The sequence below is a fragment of the Lissotriton helveticus genome, chromosome 8 (genome assembly GCF_964261635.1).
Source record: "Lissotriton helveticus chromosome 8, aLisHel1.1, whole genome shotgun sequence".
Taxonomy (NCBI): domain Eukaryota; kingdom Metazoa; phylum Chordata; class Amphibia; order Caudata; family Salamandridae; genus Lissotriton; species Lissotriton helveticus.
This window is the reverse complement of record NC_136069.1, coordinates 901,826,051-901,839,292: the sequence shown is the minus strand read 5'-3', so window position 1 is coordinate 901,839,292 and position 13,242 is coordinate 901,826,051. Positions and strand designations below refer to the sequence as shown.

General features: G+C 49.4%; 1 protein-coding gene across 1 annotated transcript in view; it reads right to left on the bottom strand.

Annotated features, from left to right (window-relative positions):
- Nucleotides 1-13,242, bottom strand: part of PROZ (protein Z, vitamin K dependent plasma glycoprotein) — a 264,854-nt gene that overhangs the window by 188,921 nt on the left and 62,691 nt on the right. The window lies entirely within an intron of this gene.

Genomic DNA, 13,242 nt, shown 5'->3' with positions numbered 1-13,242 from the left:
TCGCAACCTCGCCAACCTCAGACTCAGTCAACTTGTCACAACACCCACCCACTCCGCCGGCCACACTCTGGACCCCATCTTCTCAGCAAGCTCCCACGTATTTTTCAACCGCACCACCGAACTCCACTGGACCGACCACCGCTGCATCCACTTCACCTTCCAGAAACCCCCTGCACACCACCGTACCCAGGAGATGCCTCGCCGCCACTGAAGCAAAGTCACTGAGGACCAGCTAACCACCGCCCTTGCCAAGAACCTACCCTCAGACCCGACTGACCCCGACGCCGCAGCCCGCAGCCTCAGACATTGGATCGATGACTGCGTCAATACCCTTGCCCCGCTCAAGAAGCCCCCCAACACCAACAACAGCAAGAGAACCAGCAGGTTCACTGAAGACCTCCAAGCCTCCAAGCGTACCTGCCGAAAACTCTAAAAAAACTGGACCCGTGAACAAACACTGGAAAGCTACACAGCCCACAAGAACGCCACCCGCAGATACCACCACCTCATCAGATTGGCCAACAGGACCTACTTCAAAGACGGCCTAGACAACAATGCACAAAATAGCAAGGAGCTATTCAACATTGTAAAGGAACTCTCTAACCCCAGCTCCAACACCAACGACATCCCACCATCGCAAGACCTGTGCGACTCGTTGGCCACCTTCTTCTATCGCAAGATCGCAGACATGCTCGACAGCTTCGACGCCGTCACCACCCTGGCAACCGCTGAGACCCCCGCTCCCACGACCACCACCCGCACCAACTGCCTGCTCACATGGAACAACATCAACGACGACGACACCATCAAAATCATGAACACCATCCACTCCGGATCCCTGGAAGACTCATGCCCACACCACATCTTCAACAAAGCCAGCAGCACCATCGCACCCCATCTCCGTAAAACCATCAACATCTCCTTCGAGACAGCGACCTTCCTGGAGAGCTGGAAGCACGCAGAGATCAACGCCTTACTCAAGAAACCCAAGGCGGACCCCAAGGACCTCAAGAACTTCCGTCCCATCTCTTTGCTCCAGTACCCAGTGATGGTCATCGAAAAGGCCGTCAACAAACAACTAGCCAGCTTCCTCAAGGAGAATAGCATCCTGGACCCATCCCAGTCCAGGTTCCGCAGCAACCACAGCACAGAAACTGCCCTCATCGCCGCCACCGATGACATCAGGACCCTGCTTGACAACAGAGAAACCGCAGCCCTCATCCTCCTGGACCTGTCTGCTGCCTTCGATATGGTCTGCCACCACACACTACGAGCAAGCCTCTACGATTCCGGAATTCAAGAGAAGGCCATGGACTGGACCACCTATTTCCTCTCCGGCAGAACAAAAAGCGTCCGCCACCCCCCTTCCGTTCCGAAGCCACCAAGATCATCTGCGGCGTACCCCAAGGCTCATCCCTCAGCCCAACGTTATTCAACGTCTACATGGCACCACTCGCACATGTCGCACGACGACATGACCTCAACATCATCTCCTACGCCGACGACACCCAGCTGATCCTCTCCATCACCAAAGACCTCCTCACTGCCAAAACCAACCTCCACGAAGGAATGAAATGAAATGAAAAGGGGATTTATATAGCGCGGCTGCTGCCCAAGGGCGTCCAAGCGCTGAGTAGAGGGCACAGTACTCTGAGGAAGATGGGGTGGTTAGTTTTTAAAGAGGAAGGTTTTTAACTCTTTACGGAAGGACGAAAGGATCCGGTTAGCTCTTAGTGACTGAGGGAGGGAGTTCCAGAGCTTGGCGGCATTAAGCGTAAAAGACCTGCCTCCTGCTCTGCACCTTTTGATTCGGGGAACTGCAGCAAGGCATGCATTCGTTGATCGAAGCTGTTTGCCAGGGCAGTAGGGGGTGAGAAGAGAGTGGTTAATTTCAGGGCCAACTCTGTGAAAGGCTTGGTGGGAGATACAGAGGGCCTTGAATTTTATTCTTTCCCTAACAGGGAGCCAGTGGAGTGATCGAATTCCTGCTTTGGCTGATTCTCTGCGGGGTATTTGGAGTAGGGTACGAGCTGCGCAGTTCTGGGTCTGCTGAAGCTTTTGTAATACGTATTCCGGGGCTCCCAGGTAAAGGGCGTTGTTAAAGTCAAGCCGGGACTGTATGAGACCCTGGATGACAACTTGCTTTGCTTCAAAGGGCAGGATCGGAAGGATCTTTCTAAGCATCGGAATGAGCCTGAAGCAAATTGCTGAGGTTTTAGTTGCCTGGGTATTGAGGTTAAGAGATTTATCGAGGCTTTTTATGTCCTCCTTCGGTGTTGGGGGTGAGCCTAAGCTGGAGGGCCATAGCTGGTCGACGGTGGTAAGAGAGGGAGGGCCGAGAAGCATTATCTCGTTTTTTTCACCGTTCAGTTTTAAAGAGGATGCTGTCATCCAACTTCTAACCTCTTCCATACAGGCGGCCAGATTGACTTGCGGGAGCCCGCTGTTCTTCTGTGCCAGAGAGACCACGAGCTGAGTATCGTCCGCATACGAGATGATCTTGATGCCATATTTACGGACGACCTCAGCCAGCGGCCTCATGTACACATTGAACAGCGTGGGGCTTACGGAAGAGCCCTGCGGCACCCCGCAATTCAGAGGTCTACTGGTGGAACAGGAGTCACCGTCGAAGACCTGGAAGGTCCTTACGCTCAAAAAGGATCCTAACCAGGCAATAACATCTCCGGAGACTCCCAGTCCGGACAGTCGCTGTAGTAGAGTTGTATGGCATACCGTGTCAAACGCGGCGCTGAGATCGAGGAGAACCACTGCCACTGATCCCCCTCGAGCCATCGCCGACTGGATGAGAAACAGCTGACTGAAGCTGAACTCGGACAAGACGGAGGTCCTCATCCTCGGATCCACCCCCTCGGCCTGGGATGACTCCTGGTGGCCCACTGCACTAGCAGCACCCCATACACCCACCGACCACGCTCGCAACCTAGGGGTCATCCTCGACTCCACCCTCTCCATGACGAAGCAGGTCAACGCCGTCTCCTCCTCCTGCTTCAACAACCTCCACTTGATTCACAGGATCTTCAAGTGGATCCCCACTGAAACAAGAGGGATGGTCACCCAGGGCCTCGTCATCAGTAGACTGGACTACGGAAACGCCCTCTACGCTGGAGCCCCTGCTAGACTCCTGAAACGGCTCCAATGCATCCAGAACACCTCTGCACGCCTGATCCTCGACATCCCCCGCCGCAGCCACTTGAGAGACCTGCACTGGCTCCCCATCAACAAGAGGATAACCTTCAAACTCCTCACCCACGTACACAAGGCACTCCACAACACCGGACCAGCGTGACCTCAACAGTCTCAGCCTTTACACCCCCAACCGCCATCTCCGCTCTGCAGACCTCGCCCTCGCCACCGCATCCGAAGAGTGACCACCGGCGGCAGATCATTCTCCCACCTCGCCGCCAACGCCCTCCCCCTCACCCTGCGGCAGATCGAAGACCTCCTAACCTTCAGGAGACTTCTCAAGACCTGGCTCTTTGAACAGTAACATCGCCCCCCCTCCCCCCAGTGCCTTGAGACCCTCACGGGTATGTAGCGCGCTCTATAAATGCTATGATAGATTGATTGATTGATTGATTGAGGTTCTCCACTACCTACCATCCACAAACCAATGGGCTTGTTGAAAGATTCAACAAGACCCTTAAAGAAATGATCAAGGGCCTGCCTGAGGCCCTGAGGCGTAAGGGGGGGTGTCCTCTTGCCATGCCTTTTCTTTGCTTACAGAAAGGTACCAAAGAAGGGGGTTGAATGTAGCCCTTTTATGCTTGTATATGGTCATCCTGTAAAGGGATATCTCAATCTGGTGAAAGAGGGATGCAAGAAAGCTTTCAAGAAACCTCCCCAGGATGTCGTTAGCTACATGATGGCCTTCCGGAGCCAGATGGGCAAGTTGTGGTAGCAAGCTTGTGACAATGTAGAGGCCAGCCATGAAGTGATGAAACAGTGGTATGAACAAACAGCTACCCCTGTGGAACTACACCTGGGCAGAAAGTGTGGGTGATGGTACCCGTGGTGTCCAGGGCCCTCCAAAACCTTTGGACTGGGCCCTATGAGATAGTTAAGAGGAAGGGGAGGTCATCTACCTGGCAGACCTCAAGACCACAAGGCACCCACACAGGGTGCTCTATTTCAACCGTCTCAAACCACACATTGAGAAGTCTGAGGTCACCATGTTGCTGGTAAACAGATGGAGGAGAGGAAGAGGAGAGTGTGACCTCTTAGACTCCAAAGAGAAGGATGGGTCAATGGAAGGTATGAACCTCGCCCCTATCCTGACTTTAGTAAAGCAGATGGACTGTCACAAGCTGCTGGGACAGTTCTCCTCTCTGTTTTCCCTCATTCTTTTGTAACCATGATGTGGCCACAGGAGGCAGCCTCCCTGTAAAGAATACAACTCACAGGCTGTCCTACTCGGAGACCTCAACTTCCACATAGACGACCCCAACAACACCAACTCCATCGCCCTACCGGAGATTCTGACCAACATTGGCCTCACGCAACTAGTAACTTAGCCCATGCTCAAAGCCAGACACACACTGGACCCCATCTTCACCTCCAGTGACAGGATCAAATTTAGCCATACCACAGAACTCACCTGGAATGACCACACCATCATTCACTTCTCCATCACCGACGGCAAACACACCATCCCTGTGCAGCAGATCTCCTCCCAATGAGGCAGGAGAAAGGTCACCAAAACTCAGTGGTCACAGGTCTTTGCCACTTCCCAACCCAAGGCCTTAACAGACCACAATCAACTCTGTCCAGAACTTTGCCATCTGGAGAGCGCAGGAAGAGTCGCCCCAAAGAAACCTACAAAATCCAATAAGATCCCCAAACGTGCCGTCTGGCACACCACCAAACTGAGGACAACCAAGCACCACTGCCAACAACTGGAGAAATGATTGCACGCCACCAAGAACCCCGCTGACAGCGCAGCTCACAAAACAGCCCTCAGCATCTATCACCAGCACATCAATGAAACCAAAAAAGCAGCCATCACCACCTGCATCGACTGCAAGCAACTACACAAAGGAACTCTTCAAAATAGTCAAAGAATTCCCCAACCCGACAGCCATATACGACACCATTCACCCCTCCCAAGAACTCTGTGACACCCTCTCAGACTACTTCCACATCAAGATCAGCAACATCTACAACAAATTCAACATCCAACCCGAACCTTTGACCTTGACAACCTCAAACAACCAGTGAACATCAGATAAACCATCACCACCTGGTCACCGCTCACCTTGGCCATCATGTCTTCCATCCATTTCGGGGCAACCCCTGGTCCCTTCCCCCATCACCTCTACAACCTTACAATGACCCCAATCAGAATGCAACGCGCCAGGATCCTCAACACCTCCATCTCCACAGCAACCTTCCAGCAGTTGGAAACACACAGACGCCAGACCCCTCCAAAAAGGATTCCATGCCAACCACAGCACTGAGACTGCACTAATTGCACCCACAGACGACATCAGAACACTCCTCAACTATGGAGAACTGTGGACCTGATCATCCTCAATCTCCCTGCGGCATTCGACACAGTCTCCCACAACACTCTTGTCAACCGACTCCACAGCATAGGCATACAGTAAGACGCCCTCAAGTGGATCGCCTCTTTCCTCGCAGTATGCACACAGAACATTTAACTACCTCCCTTCACCTCCGCACCCAAATACATTATATGCGGCGTACCGCAGGGATCATCCTTCAGCCCCACCCTGTTCAACATCTATATGACCCCCCTTGTAGACGTCGCTAGATCCCACGGACTCAACATAATCTCCTACACATATGACATTCAACTGATCCTCTCGCTCACCGAGGACCCTCCAACGCCAAAACCAACTTCTGCAAAGCCATGACCAACATAGGCGAGTGGATGAGAGACAACTGCCTCCAACTCAATTCTGACAAAACTGAAGTACTGATCTCTGGAAAGAACACTTCTGCATGGGACCACAGCTGGTGGCCTGTAGAACTCGGACCCACACCGACGACCATGCATGCAACCTTGGCATCATCTTTCACAGCCAACTGACCATGAAACTACAAATTAATGCAGTCGGCTCTTCCTGCTTCCACACACTTCACATGCTCCAGAGAATCTTCAGATGGATCCCAGCTAACACCAGAAAGACCATCACTTAAGCCCTTGTCACCAGCAGCCTCGACTACGGCAATGCCCTCTAAGCCGCCATCTCCACCTTGCTCCCCAGAAGACTCCGGAGCTTACCAAATGCTGCAGCCAGACTTTTCCTGGACCTCTCCAAACAAACTCACACCACCACAACCTGAGAGACCTCCACTGGCTCCCCACCCAGAAAAGATGCCAGGTCAAGTTCCTCAGGTACACCTACAAAGCCCTCCACGAATTAGTACCTGCCTACCTCAACCAACCACTGAACTTACACCAACTTGCGAGACACCTGCGTTCCTCTTCACTCACCCTCGCACACACACCCCACATCTGTGGCAGCAACAGCAGTGGCCTCTTCTTATATCGCTGCCAAGATCTGAAATGATCTTCCCCTCCAGCTGAGTACAGCCCCCTCACTGGCAGATTTCAGAAAGAGACTCACAACCGAGCTCTTCGATGGAGACACAGCGCCCAGATACCCCTAGCCGTGACAGTGCTGTGGTCTACAAATGCTGATAGAGGCTGTCTGACAAAGCGCGAGCCAGCATCAAAGATGTGGTTTCTAAGATTCCAGAGTTAGGGGTGATTGAACCCACCAGTAGTCCCTGCTCCAGCCCTATGTGGCTGGCACCAAAAGCTGCCCCACCGGGTAATACATCAGAACTCAGGTGCTGTGTAGATTACAGGGGGCTTAATTCAGTCACAAAGACTGATGCTCATCCCAGCCTCTGGGATAATGAGCTGATTGATAGGTTAGGGGCTGTCCAGTTCCTGAGTACCTTTGACCGTACTTCAGAGTACTGGCAGATTGCTCTAACTGAAGGAGCTAAGGAGGGGTCAGCCTTCTCCACTCGAGAGGGCCACTACCAATTCAAAGTGATGCCCTTTAGATTGAATCATTCCCTTGCCACCTTCCAGAGGTTGGTGAACCAGGTTTTGGCTGATATGGAGGCCTTCAGTGCTGCTTACTTGGATGACATAGCTGTTTTCAGTAGCAGCTGGAAGGACGAACCTGCAGGAAAAACTTCAAGCCCTGCCACACACGGTAAGTTCCAGATAGGGCAGTGGTCTGTGGTGTTCTTAGGATACCTGTTGAGCAGGGTTAAAGTGCAGCCCCTCCAAGCCAACATAGAAACTATCATGTCCTCAGAGCCCCCAAAATCCAAACGAGGTGAGAACCTTCTCGGGATTCACAGGATATTACAGGAGGTTTATCAAGGGATATAGCACCATTATTCCCCCCTTGACAGAGCTGTCCTTGAAGAAGCAGCCCAGAAATGTGATATGGACAGAGGCATGCCAAAAAGCATTTGACTCCCTAAAACAGGCCATGTGCACAGACCCTGTGCTCGAGGATTCTGACTTTTCCAGGGAATTTGTTGTACAGACAGATGCCTCAGAACATGGCTGAATAGGGCCAGTTAAATCAGAGCTAAATGATGAAGGCCTAGACCAACCTGTAGCTTTAATCTATAGGAGTTATTTCCCAGGGGACAGAGGGGTGCTTTTGAAATAGAAGCCTTTCCTGTGGTCTGGGCACGGGAGAAGTTGAGACCATAACTGTTTGGGCCTCACTTCCTGATTCAGATAGACAAAAGGCCCCTCAGGAGGCCAATGGAAATGAGGGGTGAGAATCCAAAATTGTTGAGGTGGTCCATCTCCCTACAGGAAATGGACTTTACGGTAGAACACAGACCTGGGGTAGATCACATCAGTCCTGATGGTCTTTCCAGGCTCATCTGCCTTAGTGATGAGAACTCCCAAGAGGCTGTGCAGCTCTCCTCACTTTCAGCTCGGAGGACATGTGTTAGACCTGACAGCCTTAGGGTGGTCTTCCCCAAACTTTTTGCCTGTTTGCCTCACATTTTTGCTGATTTTGTTTTGTTGACCTTAGGACTCTGAGCACTTTACAGCTTTCAACCAGTGCTAAAGTTCCTGTGCTTCTCCCCTAAAACATGATTTTATCGACTTATCCACAATTGACATATTAAATGAATCCATAAATCCCTAGTAGAGTGCACTGCCTGAACCCAGGGCTTGCAAATTAAATGGTATTAGTGGGCCTCCAGCATTAATTGTGCCATGCACACAAGCAAGCCTGCCACTACAGAGCTTGTGGGTGCAGACACACTGCCATGCTGACTTGGTATTTAATACCTCTTGCCAAGCCTTAAACTTTCCTTTTATTACATATGTCACCCCTAAGACAGGCCCTAGGTAGCCCACAGGGCAGAGTGATGTGTAATTTAAAGGCAAGACATGTACTTTTAGGTTCTAAATGTCCTGGTAGTGAAAAGTACTCGAATTCATTATTCATTACTGTAAGGCCTACCCCTCTTATAGGTTAACATTGGGAGTTCCCTATTACACTTCTAAGCTGTATTTCCTGATTGAGAAAGAGTAGCTCAGTCATGTTTCATAACATTAGAATGGTAGTGATAAATCCTCTTTACTGATAAAGTTGAATTTATAACTAGCCTTTTAAATGCCACTTTTAGGAAGATTATATTTTTCTGCGCGTATCCATGTATGCTTGCAGCCTGACTCCAATACACGTCTCTGGTGGGTGACATCTGGACTTTCTAAATTCCTTCTATACAGCCAAACCCACAAAGGGGGCTTAGGTGTGACTGAGTGGCCAACCACATACAAATGGGCTATCCTGGGGAGGATGAGAGGGAGGAGCTGATACTTAAATGGGCTGTGTCCTGCCACCACACAAATAGCTGCATACCCCCCTGTAGTGAGTCTGGAGCCAGAGCTGGGTGGGAGGAACTCTTTAAAGTCAACTCCACTTCAAAGGCACACATGGGTATAAATACTGGGTCTCTGACCCCACCAAATCAGACACTCCTGGACCTGTGAAGAAACTCTGCAGGGAGGAAGGACTGCTGTGCTGCTACAAGGACCACCATTCTGCTGGACTGCTGCTCTGGGAAAACTGCTTTTCTGATGTGCTGCCCTACTGCCTGCTACCCTCTGGCCTGCTGAGGAAGAACTGGTCTCTTTGACTTGAACCCAGAGTGATATCCAAGGGCCTTCTGGCTTGCCTCCTGTTTTAAGACTCAGGGATACCAAAGTATTATACCCTGCTCCTGAGTCTGTCCATTAGAAGTGGATCCAGGTGCTTGCTCCGTTGGAGCCGATGCATCCTCTGCTGGATGAAGCAGAATCAATGCATCGCTGCTGTTTTGGGAACAGACCGGTGCATTACACTTGGAACCAGTGCATCAGAACTGACGCATCAGAACCACCGCATTGCGGCTACTGCAGTGAAAGACGTTCAAAGCATCCCCCTCGACTGCGTGGAGAAACCCAGCTCACGCTGAACCAGTGCATCTCAGAACCGGCACTACATCTTCTGAACCAGCACATCGGCATTGTTGCGCGGAGAAGATCGATGCATCACCTTGATTGTGAGATCGACATCGATGCATAGCTTGGCTGCACCCCACTTCTCGCTGGTGCAACCAGGACTTTTGTTCAGCGGCCCTTGCGTTGCTTCTGTAACCTGCCATCCATCATGGTTGGGCTGAACTTCTGATTTTGCCCAGTCCAGCGCGACCAGAAACCCCCATAGGCGCTTATTACTTCTAAGCTCAATTTCTTCACGATTAATCATGAAAAATGAATATCTTGATTTCTATTTATTTGATTTTTGTCGCTTTGGTCTTGTTTTATTTATAGAATCATAATCTATTTTTCTAGATTAGTGTGGAGTCTTTTTGTGGTGTTTTCACTTTGTTACTATTTGAAATGTTACACAAATACTTTCCATATTGCCTCATAACTTAAGCCTGCCTGCTCTGTGCCAAGCTACCAGACGGTGAGCACAGGTTAATTTAGGATGTATATCTGACTTACTCTGAATAGGATTATCGTTCCTGCTTGGACAGGGTGCATATCTCTGGCAACCAGAAACACATTTTCTAACAGATTCTAAATTTCTTTTCTACATTAAAGCATTTTAAGATGTTTGCTGATAGGCAACGTTGTAGCAGACACTTTTAGCCTGGAGCTGTTTTGGTGCTGTAGTGGGTATGGTACATTACTATCAGTTTATCAATCTGTTAATTTTAGATAGCAATGTGAGGTAAATTCATGTGTCTAGGTAAATATTTGAGTATCTTAAACATGTTCTTTCAATATGTGCATTTTGTAGGAAATGTTTTACTAGCACCCTGTAAATTCTGTGTTGATCTTTACAATGACTAAAATTGGAAATACCTTAAAACTGCCTTGGAGTAGGGAACATATGTGTGCTCCTATTGTTACAGAACTGTCGGGAGAACGATTTACAGAACACACATGCAGTAAACATATTCACTGGCGTAGCTTCGGGGGGGGGGCATTTGGGGTCCACCCCCCTTCAAAAAATGCATCCTATTGCAAGTAGTTGGGTACAAGTGTTTTCAGTCAGGTAGGGTGAGGAGTCTATAGGATTTCAACTGGGAGTTTAACAGAAACATAAACAAAAACACAGGCACCCTCATTCTCTCATCTTTATTTTGAAGGTGTTAGATTTGGGGGGTCTCTAGTTGGCACAGGAAGGTACTTGTGACAAATAGGGACCCTTGCCTCTAGTCAGGGTAATGGGGTACACTCCTAAAATAACCTCTGCTCACCCCCTTGGTAGCTTGGCACGAGCAGACAGGCTTATCTCAGAGGCAGTGTGTAAAGCATTTGTGAACACATACAGTAATCAAATGACAACACTACAGATGGACACCACACAGGTTTTATATAAAAAATAAGTATTCTTTATATAGACTTATAACAAAACCACAAACAAAAAACCACAATACTTTACTTAAAATGGTAAAATTAACTTAGTTATCTTTAGTTCTTAAAATGCGACACTTTGAGTCAATGTACCTTAAGATGCGTAGCGCTTCTACAACAAAAGTGTTGCAGAGATGGAGATGCAGCAAAGATCCAGTGCAAAGAAATAAAGACGTCAAGTTCTTCCTGATGCGGCACACTTCTCCAATGTTGCGAGAAGTCTCGACTTGATGCATCAGCTGCAGCGGCGACACCCTTGTTCCATGATGCGACAACAGCGGCTTTGGCGGGGCGACACTCTTCTCTGACGATGCAAGATGCTTTCACTCGATGTGACAACTGCAACGGCGACACCCTTGTTCCATGATGCGACGACAGCAGCTCTGACGGCGGCACGCTTCTCCGTGGATGCAAGACGCTTTTCTTGATGCAGTGCAATGCGACAGCTACAATGGCGACATCCACGTGCGACCGCAGTGGCTGCGACGGCGACACTCTTCTTCCTCGTTGCGAGGCGCTTCTCTTGATGCGGTACAATGCTACAGCTACAGTGGTGACATCCATGATGCGACGGCAGCGGCTGCAATGGCGACATGCTACTAATTCGGGGTTGTGGGACGTTTCTTGAGAGCGGTGCAATGCAACAGCTACATTGGCGACATCCACAATGCAACGGCAGCGTCTGCGATGGCGACACGCTTCTCCCTCTTGAGTCGCGCTTCCAGCTCCTTGCGACACGCAGTCCCTCAGAAGGCCCAAATCAGCAGCAGGCACTTCCAAATAACTCTTGGGGAGCTGGGTGTTGAAATCTGTTGTCCCTGAGACTTCAGCAGGAGGCAAGCTCTTCCCTCAAGCCCTTGGAGATCCTTACAAGTTGAATAAAGCACACAAAGTCCTTTCTCCTTTCTTTGGCAGTCAGGCAACCACTGACGGCCAATCCCCCAAGCATTACTTCAGCTTAGGGATAGTCTCTCCTCAGTTTTTTCAGGTTCCTCTCCTCAGCAAAGGTTTCTTCTTGTTGTCCAAAAGTGATCTAATTCTCTGGGGTCTGGGTCCCCTCTTTTATACACAGTTTCTCTTTGTTCTCTGAAGGCAGAGAGGCCTTTGCCTTGTCCAAACCAGTTCTGGTCAGTCCTGGAGCACTCTGTTTACATGACTCCTTCTTTCCTTTCACAGTGCAGGGCAGGGACATCAGACGCATCACAGGGGGTGGAGCCGGCATTGTGGAAGATCTATTTTATCATTCTCAGTTCAGGCATACTAAACTCGAATTTCTACCATGTTCCCTGAGTCAGTTAGGATTATAAGATGTAATAATTTAACTGCCCATTCTGTCCTATGGAGAACATGTAGCCTTGCAATAGTGAAAAACGAAAATGGCTGTAATTCACTATTAGGACATGCCACACACATCAGGGCTTGTCCTACCTTATACTTACAATGCACCCTGCCCTTGGGCCCAACATAGGGGTGTCTGATATGAAGAAAAGGGAGGGTTTAGGGACTGGCAAGTGGGTGCACGTGCCCAGTCAACATGGCAGTACCAGACTGCACACACGCTCAGCAGTGGCAGGCCTTAGACACATTTTTACAGGCTGCTTCTGTGGGTGGTACAACCAGTGCTGCAAGTTCACCAGCAGCATTTGGTTTACAAGCCCTGGGCACACTCAGTGCACTGTACTAGGGTCTGACAAGTAAACCAACCCAGCCAATCATGGAATCACTAATCCATACATCAATTTACAATAGGGAGAGCATATGCACTTTAGCACTGATCAGCAGTGGTAAAGTGCCCAGAGTCATAAAACAGCCAACAACAGGTCAGAAAAAATGGAGGAGGAAGGCAAAAAGTTCAGTGTAAAACTACTCCTCACAATATGCAGTGCCCCTTTAGACCCCCTTAAACCCAGCTTCTCATATAATGCATTTTTACAAGCTATACCAGAGTGATTGTTGGGAAATCTGAAGTCCACACCCCTCCAATCTTACTGACCAAGCTACGCCCTTGAACATACTGAAATGAAAGTTAAATAGAATAGATGGCAAGAGACACATTTGCATTTGAATCATAGGCTGGCTTGTTTGGGATACAGATTGGTTACGCTAAAATAAAGCACAGCATATCAAAGATGGGTCTTTAGAACCTGTGCTGAAAAAACAGTGGCATTTTTCAAAATGTGCAGGCCAAGGGAATTAAAAATGTGCACCAAACAATTTGGGAGAACATTAACACAAGAAGTAAAAGCATTTGAATGAGATAAAACAAGTAAGCATCATATAATTCCTTCTAT